Genomic DNA, 13699 nt, shown 5'->3' with positions numbered 1-13699 from the left:
GCTCAGTGGATAGAGCATCGGCCTGCAGACTGAAAGGTCCCAGGTTCGATTCCAGTCAAGGGCATGTACCTTGGTTGGGGACACATCCCCACGGGTGTGTGTGTGTGTGTGTGTGTGTGTGTGTGTGCAAAAGGCAACTGATCGATGATTCTCTCTCATCGATGTTTCTAATTCTCTATCTCTAATTCTCTATCTCTTCTTCTCTGTAAAAAAATCAATGAAATATATATTTTTTTAAAAAAGAAAGAAAGAAAGAAAGAAAGAAAGAAAGAAAGAAAGAAAGAAAGAGAGAAAGAAGAAAGTAGGCCTTAGGCCTGGACACAGGACTGCGGGAGTCACTGGAGAAGGGGATCTCAGTGTGTGTGTGTGTGTGTGTGTGTGAGAGAGAGAGAGAGAGGAGACAGCTCCGTGCCCTGTGACAGGGGTGTGGGGTGTGGGGTATGGGGTGTGGAGTGTGGGGTGCAGGAAGGGGGCAGAGACGAGGAGGCTGGGACATCAGTCACAAGGACTCCTGGGGCCATAAAATCAGGCGGAGGCCTTTGGACTTCACCCTCTGGGGTAAAGAACCATATATTTTTATTGATTTCAGAGAGAAAGGACGAGGGAGATAGGCAGAAACATCAACGATGAGAGAATCATTGATCAGCTGCCTCCTGCACAACCCACACTGGGGATTGAGCCCACAACCCGGGCATGTGCCCTGGCCGGGAATCAAATCGTGACCTCCTGGTTCATAGGTCGATGCTCAACCACTGAGCCACACCAGCAGGACAAGAACCATTTTTTTAAAAAGGCTTTTACTTTTTTTTTTTTTTTTTTTTTGACTCTAAAAGAAATCATATGCACGCTCATTGTAAAAAAAGAAGTAAATAATACAATTGAATGCTCAGTAAGGAATAAATTTCCCTCCTCTCCTCCCCAGTTCCCTCCCTAGAAGGCACATTATTGCCAGGTCTTTCATAGCCATGAGATCTGGGCCGTACGCGTCAATATGCCCATCCCTCCTTTTTACACAATGGACGCCTACGCTATATGGCATTCTGCTGTGCTATCTGCTTTGCCAACCATCTCTCAGCATCGGTTTTACCGCCACGTGCCGTCCAGCTGCACGGCCGCTCTGCACTTCGTTACCCAGGCCCTCCTGATGGACAGTGACATTCTTTTCTAGCCTTTTGCTTCTGCAAACAATTCTGCAATGAATATGTCCTTGTTCATCCACGTTTGAGCACATGGACTGCTGCACGTGTCAGTAAACTGCTAGCAGTGGCATTGCTGGGTCAGAGGGTCCGTGCACCCAACTCTCCCTCCACCTCATCCAAACGCCCCCTGGGGAGGTTTTGAGCAGAGGAGTGACCGGCCTCCAGGTCCAGGCCTCTGTGCCTGGTGCCCTTGGCGAGGTGGGGAGAGCGAGGTATTTGGTCATGAGCCCTGGGTCTCGAGGTCTGAGACAGGCTCAGGGATCTTCAACTGAGGGATCACTCTGAGTCTCGGTGAGCTCCCAGCTTGGTGCTCCCTGGAGGGAGGGAGGGGGGAAGGGGACCCAGTGGACACATCCCTTGGCTGTGGGGAGAGGCCCAGGCCCATGGCCATGCACACAGCCCAGGGAGTGGGGAGAGGACTGACTGCGGCAGCTGTGAGGGCTGGCCGGGGTCAGCCAAAGCCCCTCAGAGGGTTGCCAGGAGTTCTTCTCTTCCTTTCCCCAAGTCTTAGCTTCGTGGGGGCTCAGTGTCATCCTCCTGCTTCCCGGTACTTTACACGGAGCCCGGAGAGCACCAGCAGTGGAGGCCCTTTGATGTCTGGGCACAGCCTGCCTCCGCCTGGGGGAGAAGAAGCATCTTTGCTGAGGATCAGAGGGGAGTCGAGCTGAGATAGTCCCCAAGCCCATACTCCTCTCTGCTTTCATCCCTGGCTCTGCTCCAGGACGGCAGGTTCCTGGAGAGGGTGGGGCAGAGGGACCATTACAGCCTGGCCAAGGCCCCTGTCATAGAGTCCAGAAGAGCACACAGAGGCCCAGAGAGGGCAAGGGGCTGCCCGAGCCACACAGGGGTCGGTGACACGCCCCCTGTCAGGGGTGAGCAGTCACTGCGGGTCGTGGGGGAAGGATTTCGCTGGGATCCTGGCAGCCTTGGGCTGTTGGTCTCAGTGTCCCCACCTCACTTCCTAGGACCTCTTCTGGCAGCTGAGGCGGGTGGTTCAGTGTGAGTGTCTGCAGCCACTCCTGGGTTCACTCCTGGGCTCGCTCTCTCTCTCAGCTGTGTGACCTTGGTCAGATTACTTAACTCCTCTGAGCCTCAACTTTCTCTTCTTTAAAATAGGATAACAGCCATCCCCACCCCAGAGGGTCTTCGGGAGAATGAGAAGATTCAGAACGTACTTAGCACAGTGCCCAAGGCCCGGAGAGTCTCAAGCTCTTATTGCCCTGGCCAGTCTGCTCAGTCAGAGCATCCCCCCGCCCCCCGCCCTGCCCTGCTCTACCCCCCACCCCCACCCCCTGCCACTGCCCTGAACCAAAGGGTCAAGGGTTGGATTCCTCAGGAAGGGCATTTATCTACGTTGCAGGCATGATCCCTGGCCCAGTGGGAACATGGGAGGGAGGCAACCAATCAATGTGTCTCTCTCACATCGATGTTTCTCTCTCTCTCACACCCTTCCCCTCAATCTAAAAGCAATGGAAAAATATTCTCGGCTGAGGATTAAAAATAAAATAAAAGCACAGCTCTTATCACTGTTGTCACTGGTGATAGAAAAGATTGAGAAGGGGGGGAGGGTTGAAGGAGAAGAGGCTAGTGTGCAGTAGACTTGCTAGAACAGATCCCCACCCTGTCCAGTCATGTTCTAAGAGAGGGCTGGCCCTGCACAGCAATCCAGGGAATTAGACCCTTCTCTGCTCCTCCTTCGAGGCTTTCTTCCGAGCCTCAGCTGGAGGGGGCGGGGGACGGGTGGGGAGAGGGTGCTAGGCATGGGTGGGGATACTGGCGGGGGTGGGAGGTGGGGGTGGGCGTCTGGGAGGCATGGCCCTACAGCCTGACTCCCAGGCGGGAGGCATCCAGAGAGGGAAAGGGGGCTGGTTTCCTGGCAGAACTGAAAAGCTGTGGACTTGTCTTGGAAACGCTTCGAGAAGTCCCTGGCGGCTGCCTCCTCAGAAACAGCCTCTCTGAAGTCGAGCCCAGGCCGGGGAGGCTGTTTTATATAAAGGGGCTCGGGGGACCTCGGGGATGGAGGAAGGGCGAAAACCTTTCCCCCAGAATTGCAACACGCACAGCCTTTGCACTTCCCCGGCGCGCCTGTCCCCGAGGCCGGAGAAGTCCCGCGGCTGACCCTGCCCGAGTGGCCAGGGCAGGGCAGAAAGGACCCTGCCCCCAGGCACGCCCAGGTTTAGGGTGGTGGCATCTTCTCAGGTAGCCTCGAGCCCTGTCCCGGGGGCTCCTCCTGGCTGGTTCCTTTTGTCATATCTGTGCTTAGTATGTGATTTTACTTGCATAACATTTTTTTTAAACTGACTCACTTTTTAAGACCTTGCATGCATCTCTTGAAAAAGGAACTGCACACTGCTACTGTAAATAGAAGACTTGCGTCACTTGCCACACAGAGTAACCCTATAAATAAAATACAATAAAAACAAAACAATGCTAAGTTCTACATGGAGCATGAGACTGGCTCTCTCCTTAATCAGAGAGAGAGAGAGAGAGAGAGAGAGAGAGAGAGAGAGAGAGAGAGAGAGAGAGAGAGAAAGAGAGAGAGAGATTAGCAAGGGTGAGAGAAAGACAAACTAGCAGCCACTAACGCTTTCTCCTTGCTTTCAGCTGCCAGATAAAAATACAAGAGGCCCGCCTGGCTGGCGTAGCTCAGTAGTTGAGCATCAACTTATGAACCAGGAGGTCACGGTTCAATTCTCAGTCAGGGCGCATGCCAGCGTGAGGTGTGTGGGAGGCAGCCGATCAATGATTCTCCCTCATCATTGATGTTTCTCTCTCTCTTCCTCATCTTTCCTCTCTGAAATCAATAAAAATATTTGTTAAAGAAACACACAAGGTGCCCAGTGTATTTAAATTTCAGATGAACGAGGAATAATAGTTTAGTGTAAGCAAGTCCTAAAGAGTGCATAGGCCATACTTATCCTGAAAAAGCTTCGCTTGTTGTTTACCTGAAATCCAAGTTTAACTGGGCGTCCTGTGTGTTTCGTTGCTAAATCTGGCCACCCTGTCCTTGACGAGCGAAAGACGGTGTTAAGAGAACACCTTTCTCAGGGCGAGGAGATTCGATGTTTGCATGTGGTGTCCTGAATGCCACCAAAAATAACCTTTGGAAAGGCTGCTCTGATTCAGGGTGGAGTCAGACCAAGGACACACACCGGTGTGGGGATTGGAGGCGGGAGGAGCTCGGTGGTTGGGGGGATTCTGAAAGGCTCCCTGCAGGGGAAGGAGGCCTTGGGGCTGGAGCCTGGGGGCCGGCGAGTGCAGCGGGCAGCGTCTGGGAGACCAGAACACCCTCCCCCCTCCAACCCCGAGGATTGAGAGAGAGGACACGCCTCAGGGATAGAGTCCTGACCCTGCGCTCCGAGGACAGAGGGGCTTGTGTTTGAGGAGCTGCGGCATGTGAGCATGAGTGGCTGCATGTGTTTGCCCAAATCACACCCTCTCAGGACACAACGGGGCTTCTGAGGACGCCTCCTCTGACACCTCCCGAACCCCTGCCCACACGACGTGGGGAGCTAAGCCTTGCTTGCTCTCTCCAGCGACGGGGTGCTCACCACCTCCCTCGGCATCTCTGCCCGGGGCTGGGCAGCATGATGTGAGAAATCGCGTCTTTAGACTCAACAGAAAGCTGCCTTCCTGTAGCCTTCTATCCGCACAGTCACTGGCTCCTGTAACAAAGGGCTTCCCGCCCTAGCCGGCTTGGCCTGTGGACTGAAAGGTCCCGGGTTTGATTCTGGTCAAGGGCACATGCCTGGGTTTCTGGCTCAATCTCCAGTAGGGGATGCGCAGGAGGTAGCCAGTCAATGATTCTCTCTTATCATTGATGTTTCCATCTTTCTCTCTGAAATCAATACAAATGTATTTTTTTTTAAGTGCTCCCCTGAGCCCGGCACAGTCCTGAGGTTTGTGGGCCGTGATGATAGCCCGCTGGAGTCTGAATAGACCCACTTCTTTGAACTGTGTGGCTGACGACTTGATTTCTTCTAGCTTCCTCATTTGCAGGGAAACCGACTTAGGGCCTCAGACCTGGGACACTGCCTGGGAGCGGGGGGTTGGGGGAGGAGGGAAGGGGGTAGTAGGGGGGTAGAGGGGTTTGCTTGTGTACTGTCTTCAGGCAGGGAGCAGGGGAAGGGTGCCCGTGGGGACTGCTGGGAGCGGAGGTGAGGAGGGGACCAGGACAGTGAGGGCCGTTCCTTTCTTGCAGATGCTCAGACGGTAGGCGTTGCAGGAAGAGCCCTGGAGACCTGGGCTCTGTTCCCCGCTCAGTCCTGAGTTCACTGTGGCTTCCGGAAAGTCCCCTGTCCTTTCTGGCCTTTGCTCTGCTTCATGGACTGAGTGGTTTGGCCTGTTCCCACCCGTAAAACCATCTGTGCCTGTTCTGATTGGTGGGCGCTGGCTGGCCCACGTCCCTTCTGGCTGGAGTTTCGTGATGAGAAGGACGCTGAGGCAGAGTCTGGGTTCGGTGGGGAAACAGGTCGTGTGTGGGAGGTCGCATGGTGGTCCGGGAACTGCATCTGTGCCAGTCGTAGCCTTGAGGGGTCTGCCGCCGGCAGAGCAGAGCTCTGAGATGGCAAAGCCAGATAACGGGAGATGACCAGGGAAGTCAGGGGTGAGGCGGGCGCTGTCCCTGCTGGCGGGAGGGGGATGCCTGCATGGTTGCGGTGGCCTGGCCTTGCCTTCTCCAGCCTGCGGTCTATCACACGTGTGCTTGCCTGCGCCCTGCCACCCAGCCGGCCAGAGCACAGAGGCGCTCTATGGAGCCCGTGAGCGAGCCAAGACCCAGGCCAGGGGGTGGTGTGGACGGCGGCAGGGGCGGCTGGCGGGGGGCGGCTGTGGGAGTGCGGCTGGGCCGCCTCTGCCAGGGGGAAGGACTCTAGGAGAACAGACGCGGGTCAGAGCTACACAGAGGGGCTTTCTCCCCAGCCCTGCCCTGCACCGCCCGGAGGATGAAATAGGGGAAAGCCCAGACTCAGTACCTCAGGGGGCTCACATCAAATCCCCCTGCTGGGCAGGATCCCTAAAAATCCAGGAGTCTTCCCTGCCATGGACAGGCCTTCCTATCAGACGGCACTCATTGTTAAACAGAGGGTCCCACCACCTCTCCAGCTCTCTCCTCGGCTCCTTCCTGGTTCTCCTGCTCTCTTACCACGTGACCTTCACAAAGCCCCTTCCCATCGCTCTGGGCCTCAGTTTCCCCGACTGCGGAAGGACTTGGACAGATGGTCTCGGAAAGCCCTGCCAGGCCTCGCATTTGGGATCCAGATTCTTGGTGCTGATAAGAAGCAGCTCTTGCCGTCTATAGCTACTCCCCCCACCCGGTGAGGTAGGCACGGGGAGCACCATCCCTCCACTTTGGTTCAGGTGATGAAATCGAGGCCCTCAGTCTGCACACTCCCCCCCACCCCCCCAGTGTGGGGGTAGGGAGCATGCGTCCTAACAGGCCCGACTGCTTCACTGCCTGTTTGCTGTGTGGATTTCCACGGAACGTGTTGTGAGAAAAAATACCGTCTCCCCAAATTGCAAGCCGCATGCCCTCCAAGGCCTCTGAGGTGGGAGCCGAGCGGACCCCTCCGCGGCCCCACATATTCCGGGTCGGGGCCTCGCCTGGGACTTGGGCAAGAGCTTCGTGCGTCCAGTGGCGATAAAGGGGGTTCGCACATTTGTGACCAGAGACGTTTGGCATGGAGGCTGGACACATGCACAACACAGAGAACCACAAAGTGCGCAGGTGTCAGCGTCGCAAAACGTTAATGCTGGAAGGTAATCTTTAGGAACCATCTGGTCCACCCATCCCTTCCTCCCTGCCCTTTACTGAGGGGAAGCCGAGGCCCAGAAAGGGGGAGGGATTTGGTCCAGGTCACACAGCATCAGTGACAGAGATAGGACAAGAACTTGAGTCTCAGCTGCCTCCTCGCACGCCCTCTACGGAGGGACCGAGCCCTCAGCCCGAGCATGTGCCCTGGCCAGGAATCGAACCAGCCAACTCCTGGTGCATAGTACGACCCCCAGCCAAACGAGCCACACCAGCCAGGGCCCAGGCCCCTTTCTTTTTTTTCTTTTTTTTTTTTTTTTTAATATATTTTATTGATTTTGCACAGAGAGGAAGGGAGACAGACAGAGAGTCAGAAACAGCGATGAGAGAGAGTCATCGATCAGCTGCCTCCTGCACACCCCCTACCGGGGACATGCCCACAACCAAGGCACATGCCCTTGACCGGAATCGAACCCGGGACCCTTCAGTCCCCAAGCCGACGCTCCATCCACTGAGCCAAACCGGTCTCGGCCCCAGGCCCCTTTCTAAGAAGGCAACAAGGTAGGGGGAGAGAGGAGGGGGGAGAAAAAGAGAGGGGGTCTGGGGGCAGTCAGACAGGAGGGATGTGGGGCCCGTCGCCTGCTGATAAGAGGCCCACAATGCCATTGCAGAGGGATATTTTATCAAGATGTAATTTTCCCACTGCAGACACTATTTTCTTTCTCATGCAGACTACTCTGACCTTCGAGATAAGGCACCTAGACATGTTCACACTAAGGCAGCCAAAACATGAGGCAGGAGGAAAAAAATTCCCTTCTTAATCTCCCCCCCACCCCAGCCCACTCCCCCCTCGTTTCCTCTCATTCTCTCCAAGTTCTCATATGCCCCCCCCCTCCCCGCCCCACCTCCCCGGGGCTGGCTGGCCTCTTCCTGCCTTCCAGTAAGTCAGCCCCAAGGAGCCAGGAAGGTATGCGGCCCGGGGGAGGTCAAAGGAGAGAGGCACAGAGGGGCCTCCTCCGGGAACCGGGCCACAGCGCTACCACCGCCATGTGCCAGAGAGGGCAGCCGCGGGGGACATGTTTTTATGGGCTTCCCCTGGAACCTTCTCTCCCCGCCCCCACAGCCCTGCAAATGAAACCCAGAGCTCTCTCGGGCTGGAGGGTTTAAGCTGGAGGTGATTAGAGCCTCGGTCGCCCGCAGATTCCCCACTCAGTGACCCGCACTCCTGACCTCCTCACCCAAGGCCTGATGGGAATTTCTGGGGAAGGGGCTCCCCTGCCTGTTTCCATCTAAAAAGTCCCACACGTAAGAGCCCTGGCCAGACTGGAGGTGGGAAACCCACCAGCCATTGCTGGAGCAGTGCCTTCTGCTCGCAGGGCCTCAGTTTCCCCATCTTCCCACGACGGAGGTTGGACTCAGGTGACCTGGCCCTGAAATTCCACCTTTGGCTCTTTCAGAGGACAATGGTCTACCTCTTGGGCCTCCTGGGCCCCTAGCAAGTTGGCTGCCTGGCCCCCGTGTATCAGTGCCCCGCCCCGGCTCTGCTCAGGAAGTCCACCCCGCCCTGAACATCTGGATGGAATTTACCCCCCAAAGCAATTCAATTACCCGTGATCTGATCACAGGACGGCTCGTGTGTCAGCGGGGGCCCTGGGGAAGGTTGCTCTGCCAGAGACGAGGGTGCCTGGGCCTGCGGGGCACACCTCTCTCAGCCGGGATGCCCCCTGAGGCCCCTGGGGAGGCAGAGCGTGGTCACCGGTATTCTGCTGAATAGGAGGTGGGGGCCCCAAAGTGGCTGCCACCGCCCCCCCGCCCCCCACCCTAACTCAGTCCTCCCGTTCATGTAAGACCTACATCAGCACATGGAGGCCAGAAGGAGAGGAAGATGGTGCATGACTTTCACACCAAGCGGCCCAGCCAAGTGCCCGGCCAGTGGAGTCTCTGAGAGTGGTAACCTCATGACTTACGTGCTGGTCCCTAGCCGAGGAGCCTGGCGGTTTTGGGAACCGAGCCTTCTTGTGCCCTTCTGGGAATTAAGAGCATCCTCATGTCTTCCTGTGGCTTCTGCTAAGTGAGGGGCATGGGCTTTGGGATCTCTTGTTTCTTCAAGCCCACATTTATTACCCCTTATTCTGAGCCCATTACTCAAGAACTGTTTTCCCTACCCCTCACCCTCCACACACACGGAGGGTTCTGAGCCCGGAGTTCTGGGCTGGGGTGCGCTGTGACCTTCTGCGGGTGACCCCCTGGGAGTGGGGAGCACCAGGTTGCCTAAGGAGGGATGAATCGGGGCAGAATGGAAACAGAGTGGGTCAAAATCCTCAGCAGCAGCAGGACCACACCTGTGAGTGCCCCTGCCTTCCAGGTGACACCATGGGCATGGGCATGGGCATGGGCCAGGCAGGGCTCGCAAGGCTGAGGACGCAGCACACACACACACACACACACACACACACACACACACACACACACCCTCCTCCCATCAGAGAGTCTCACCAGGACCACTCTCGTGCTCATTCCAGCAAATGTTCATTCATGCTCAGCTCTGAGGTGGGGGAATGGAAAGTCTGGGGCAGAATCTCATCCCTCCAGAGGCCCACACTGGCCCTGGAGATAGAAAACACTGACTTAGAAGCCAGGTAGGAGCACGGGCTGGAGCCAGGTGAGGTGGGCTCTGCCACGTTCAGGCTGGGGCTTCAGGCAAACAGTTTGGCCTCCCCACCAGCCTCCTGTGGTGTCAGGCTGTCAGGAACAAGTGTCTGGCCCAAAGGACCTGCTCCACCAGTGGCGGCTTTATTATTATCTTACGAAACAATTAGCATCGAGACGAAGACCTGTCACCTACCCGGAAACCTTCCTACCGCAGAGCCCAGCCACGAACTCGCCTGAAGCCTCCTTCTGAAAAGGCCTCTGACTAGAGTAGCAAGCTCATACGCCAAGTGCATGGACCTGTCTCATCAGTGAGCTGAGGATGGAAGGCGGATGGTGGGCAGATGACAGAGGTGGCTCAGATCCCTCGGGGCAGGGAGGCCTCCCAAGGCCTGAGGATGCCACACTGACATGGGTGGAGAGTCGGCGTTGGGAAGGAGCGAGGGCTCAGATTGGGGACCAGGTTTCCAGGAATCTTGAATGTCCCCCCAAGTCGTTGGCTGCACTGGGGTAATGTGAGCTGCTACGGGGTCCCTGTGGGGAGGTGACAAGGTGCAGGGGCTTCTCCAGGAAGCTGTTGGGGGCTGAAACCGCTCACACCGAGGGGCACCATGGGTGAGGTGCCGGCGGGACCCGCCGGAACCCCAACTGGACTTAATGCCAGTCCGCGACAAGCAATTCCAGACAGGGACATCCCTGCGCACTTGGCGAAGCCCCCTCACATCCTTCCTATCACGTGATCTCCATCATTCAGTGAAATCATTACCTTCCCTTCCCAGAGGAGAAAAACTGTGTTCTTAGACGGGGGGCATCACAGAGCTGTCAGCGGCAGATTGAGGCCAGGAACCCAGCTCTCCTGCATTAAAACCCCTTTGTCACGGGAGGTTTGGGGTGCTCTGCCTGCCTACTCTCACAAAGCGTGCAGACACTCTGCGGTGACACGGTGCTGTCAATCCGGGGACCGGGGCTGGGGCCAAGCAGCGAGCCCCCTGACGATGCTGACCACTGGCTCTGGCCACCAGCTCGGTTACTTACTACCCGTGTGGCCTGGGGAAGCTTCTGGACGTCTCTGAGCCTCGACTTCCCCCAAATGGGAGAAGAGATCGGCAAAGAGGGAGGCTCTTTCTCTGCACCAGCCCAGGAAGGGTGTGGGCTTGTCCCATGGTGCCTGGTGCAGCCCCCGAGTCTGCAGAGGACTTGGTGGTAGAAACTCAGTCAACGGCCTCCTCAGGAAGTGTTCACATTTACTAGGGGCTCTTACTACGGGCCAGGCACTGTGCTAACTAAACTAAGTGGATGGTTGGACAGTTGGTGAGAAGGGACTGAGCTCGAACAGCAATGGGAAGCTGGGGCCACTGCTGTGGGGGAAAAGGAGGGGGACCCTGAGACTGGGAGGACGGCACACGGACCAGAGGGAGCCGGGGAGCCGTGCACGCCTGTGAAGCGTGTCAGCAAGCATGCTCCGGGTTCAATGTTCTGCTCGGCCATCATCGTGCTGAGTGACTCTGCCGGAAGCCCAGTCCTCTCCGGGCCTCTGCTCTTCCTCCTGGAGGACAGACGTAGGACACAGGACACCTGGAGCCATGCGGTCAGGGCGGGAGGCTCCTGCACCTGAGGTCTCCGGGCCTGTCGGGATCTGCTGTCCTGAAGGGGATTTCCTGGGACCAGCCCAGCTCCCAGCCCTGCTGACGTCTGCCCTGGACCGGTGCCCAGAGTTCGGGGGTTTGCTCACATCAGCCCTCCAGTGAGAAAGGCACTCGGGCAGGCTCCCAGGCCACACCTGGGCCCGAGGGTCTCCCCGCCCCACCCCTGAGGTGGGGAAGTGGGAGATGGCTCCTGGGGGAAGAAGGCACTGCCCCCTGGCTCAAGATCTGAGTTGCTGTGTGACCTCAGGCAAGTCCCTGCCCCTCTCTGGGCCTTGGTCTCCTGTCTCTGAAACAAGTAAGGCACAGCTTTCCAAGGTCTTCCAGAACTCTGGCATTCTGGGGTCCTGCTGGGGGCGGGGGGTACTGGGACGGGGAGTTGGGGTGTGGGGGCTGGATTCCAGGGACTTGCTTTTCCTGCCGCAGAGCCGAAGTGAGGGGGGACGGGAGGAGAGCAGCGGGAGAAGAGGAGCCCAGGGCCTCCAGGTGGCTGTTCCAGGGGGCAAGGCAAGCCTGAGGTTTTGGAAACATATTTATTTTTAAGTGTCCGGTGTCACTGGGGGCTTTTTCTTTAGGTTTTTGAAATGCTCCAGAAGCCGGCGCTCGGCATGTGCGTGTGTGCCGAGCAGACCACGGGCTGTATTTATTCATCCTTTCGCCCGAGCCCTTAAAAATATAGACAGCTAATGTCTTCAGTATGTATGAAATATCCCATATGCTCGGGAACAAAAGGGGCTCTGTTATTAAAGTTCCATTTCCACACGCCCCCTCCCCTCCCTCCCGCCCGCCCCCCTGACACCCTGCCCTCCTCCCATCCTGCTCAGCCTGCCGGAGACAGAGCAGGATCGCGGAGGCAGGCGGGCAGCCGTGGCCAGAGCCCGGGCACAGCGGGCCCCGCGCGAGTGGGTGCGGATTCCGGCTCCAGGTGAGGGGAGGCCTCGGAGGAGGAGAGCCGGGTCTTCCAGGGGAGAGGGGTTTCCGGGGTCCCCGGGACGGCCAGGGGAGGAGTGGGGGGCAAGGTGGCCCTTCTTGTGGGCGCCGATGGGGCCGGGACCCTGGCAGGGCCCCGCTGTCTGGGACGGAAATGCCCGCTCCGCTGCTAACTGAAACCACATGTGTCTCCAGGCAGCGGGACAGAGACGCCGCCAAGCCGGGGGCCTGGGGCTTGGGGCCGGGGCTGGGGGGTGGTGGTGGGGGAGATGCAGGCTGGCCCATGTGGTGTGCCCCCGGGGCATATGTGTGCGAGGGGGGCCCCTCTCAGGAAGGGTTGGGGTCTTTTGCATTCGTACAAGTGAGAGCATGCCAAAGAGTGTGGGGAATGCCTGAGTTCCGTGTGTGTGTGTGTGTGTGTGTGTGTGTGTGTTGTGTGAATGAGTGCGTGTCTGCGGAACTGGCCTCCCTCTTGGCCTCCTGTGGTGACTTCTACCTGTCACCCAGAGCCTAGGATGGGGTGCCCCCTGAGAGGGTCCCCTAGAGGAGGAGACACCCCAGCTGAGTTGGTGGCAGCCCTTTCAGGCTGGGACCCCTCTGTGGCCCCCTTTTCCTCCAGCCAGCTCAGTCTTCTCACACCTGTCAAGCATCCACCCATTTCCCAGAGAGAAAGGCTGAGGCAGCGAGCAAGGGGCTGCTAACAATCCCGTCTCCCTCGTCTGTTTCCGTCTCTTTCAGAATGCTCGCCTCCGGGAGCGTGGCGTGTTCACCGAGGCCCTAAGGTGAGGAGACCGAGCCCAGGGGAGGGCACGGCCTGCCCACCGCCCCGGGAGGCAGTGTGGGGCTGTGGGGCTGTGGGGCTGGAGGGGTCCCAGGGTGCGTGGGGCCTGGGCTCAGCCTTGGGGGGAAGGCTGGAGGCTGTGCTCAGATTCTGTGGCAAATGGGGGCACCGGCAGTTGCGGGGGTCCCTGAGTCCTGGGTAGTCTCTCCCTCAGGAAGTCGTCTCTCTCAGCCTGCTGAGCGCTGGGTCTGGGTTCTGTGGCGGTCCTGCCACTGCCTTGCTGTGGATGTTGGCCAGGTCTCCGCTCATCTCCAGGCCTCAGTTTCCCCATCTCTCCAAGGACAAGGCTAAACCGAGATAGCATTTCCCCAGGTGTGGGCTTGCTGCTCCCAGAGGGTGCTGCATGGACTGCCCATTTCCATCTGACAGAGACGGCAGCTTTCACCCTTATCAGGGGAGAAACACAGAAGCACAGTAAGCCAGGGAGTGGATCTCCATAAAAATATAAGCTACCTGGCCCAAACGAATGACTACTGGGGACCCTCAGGGGCCTGTCCATGTTGGCACCGGCTCTCTTTACGCTTTTACCGTGTGAAAGGATCCCGGGAGTGTTGGGTCTGGCTGTCTGGGACCCGAAAGTGTGGTCTGCTGTGGAGACCGTCTGTTGGTCCCCACAAATGAGTAGCCCTGTGAATCTTCGATTAGAGTGAAAAGCTCAGCCGAAACCGGTTTGGCTCAGTGAATAGAG

At 57.7% G+C, this 13699-nt stretch overlaps 1 long non-coding RNA gene across 1 annotated transcript; it reads left to right on the top strand.

Annotated features, from left to right (window-relative positions):
- Nucleotides 1-11885: 11885 nt before the first annotated feature.
- LOC311623734 lies at nucleotides 11886-12974 on the top strand. The gene is made up of 3 exons (XR_014795203.1): nucleotides 11886-11935; nucleotides 12065-12165; nucleotides 12909-12974. It is a non-coding gene; the product is annotated as an uncharacterized lncRNA (long non-coding RNA).
- Nucleotides 12975-13699: the final 725 nt, after the last annotated feature.

The sequence above is a fragment of the Pipistrellus hanaki genome (assembly GCF_964339955.1).
Source record: "Pipistrellus hanaki genome assembly, chromosome: 5".
In the NCBI taxonomy this organism is placed as follows: Eukaryota; Metazoa; Chordata; class Mammalia; order Chiroptera; family Vespertilionidae; genus Pipistrellus; species Pipistrellus hanaki.
This window is presented reverse-complemented; position numbering and strand designations above follow the sequence as displayed.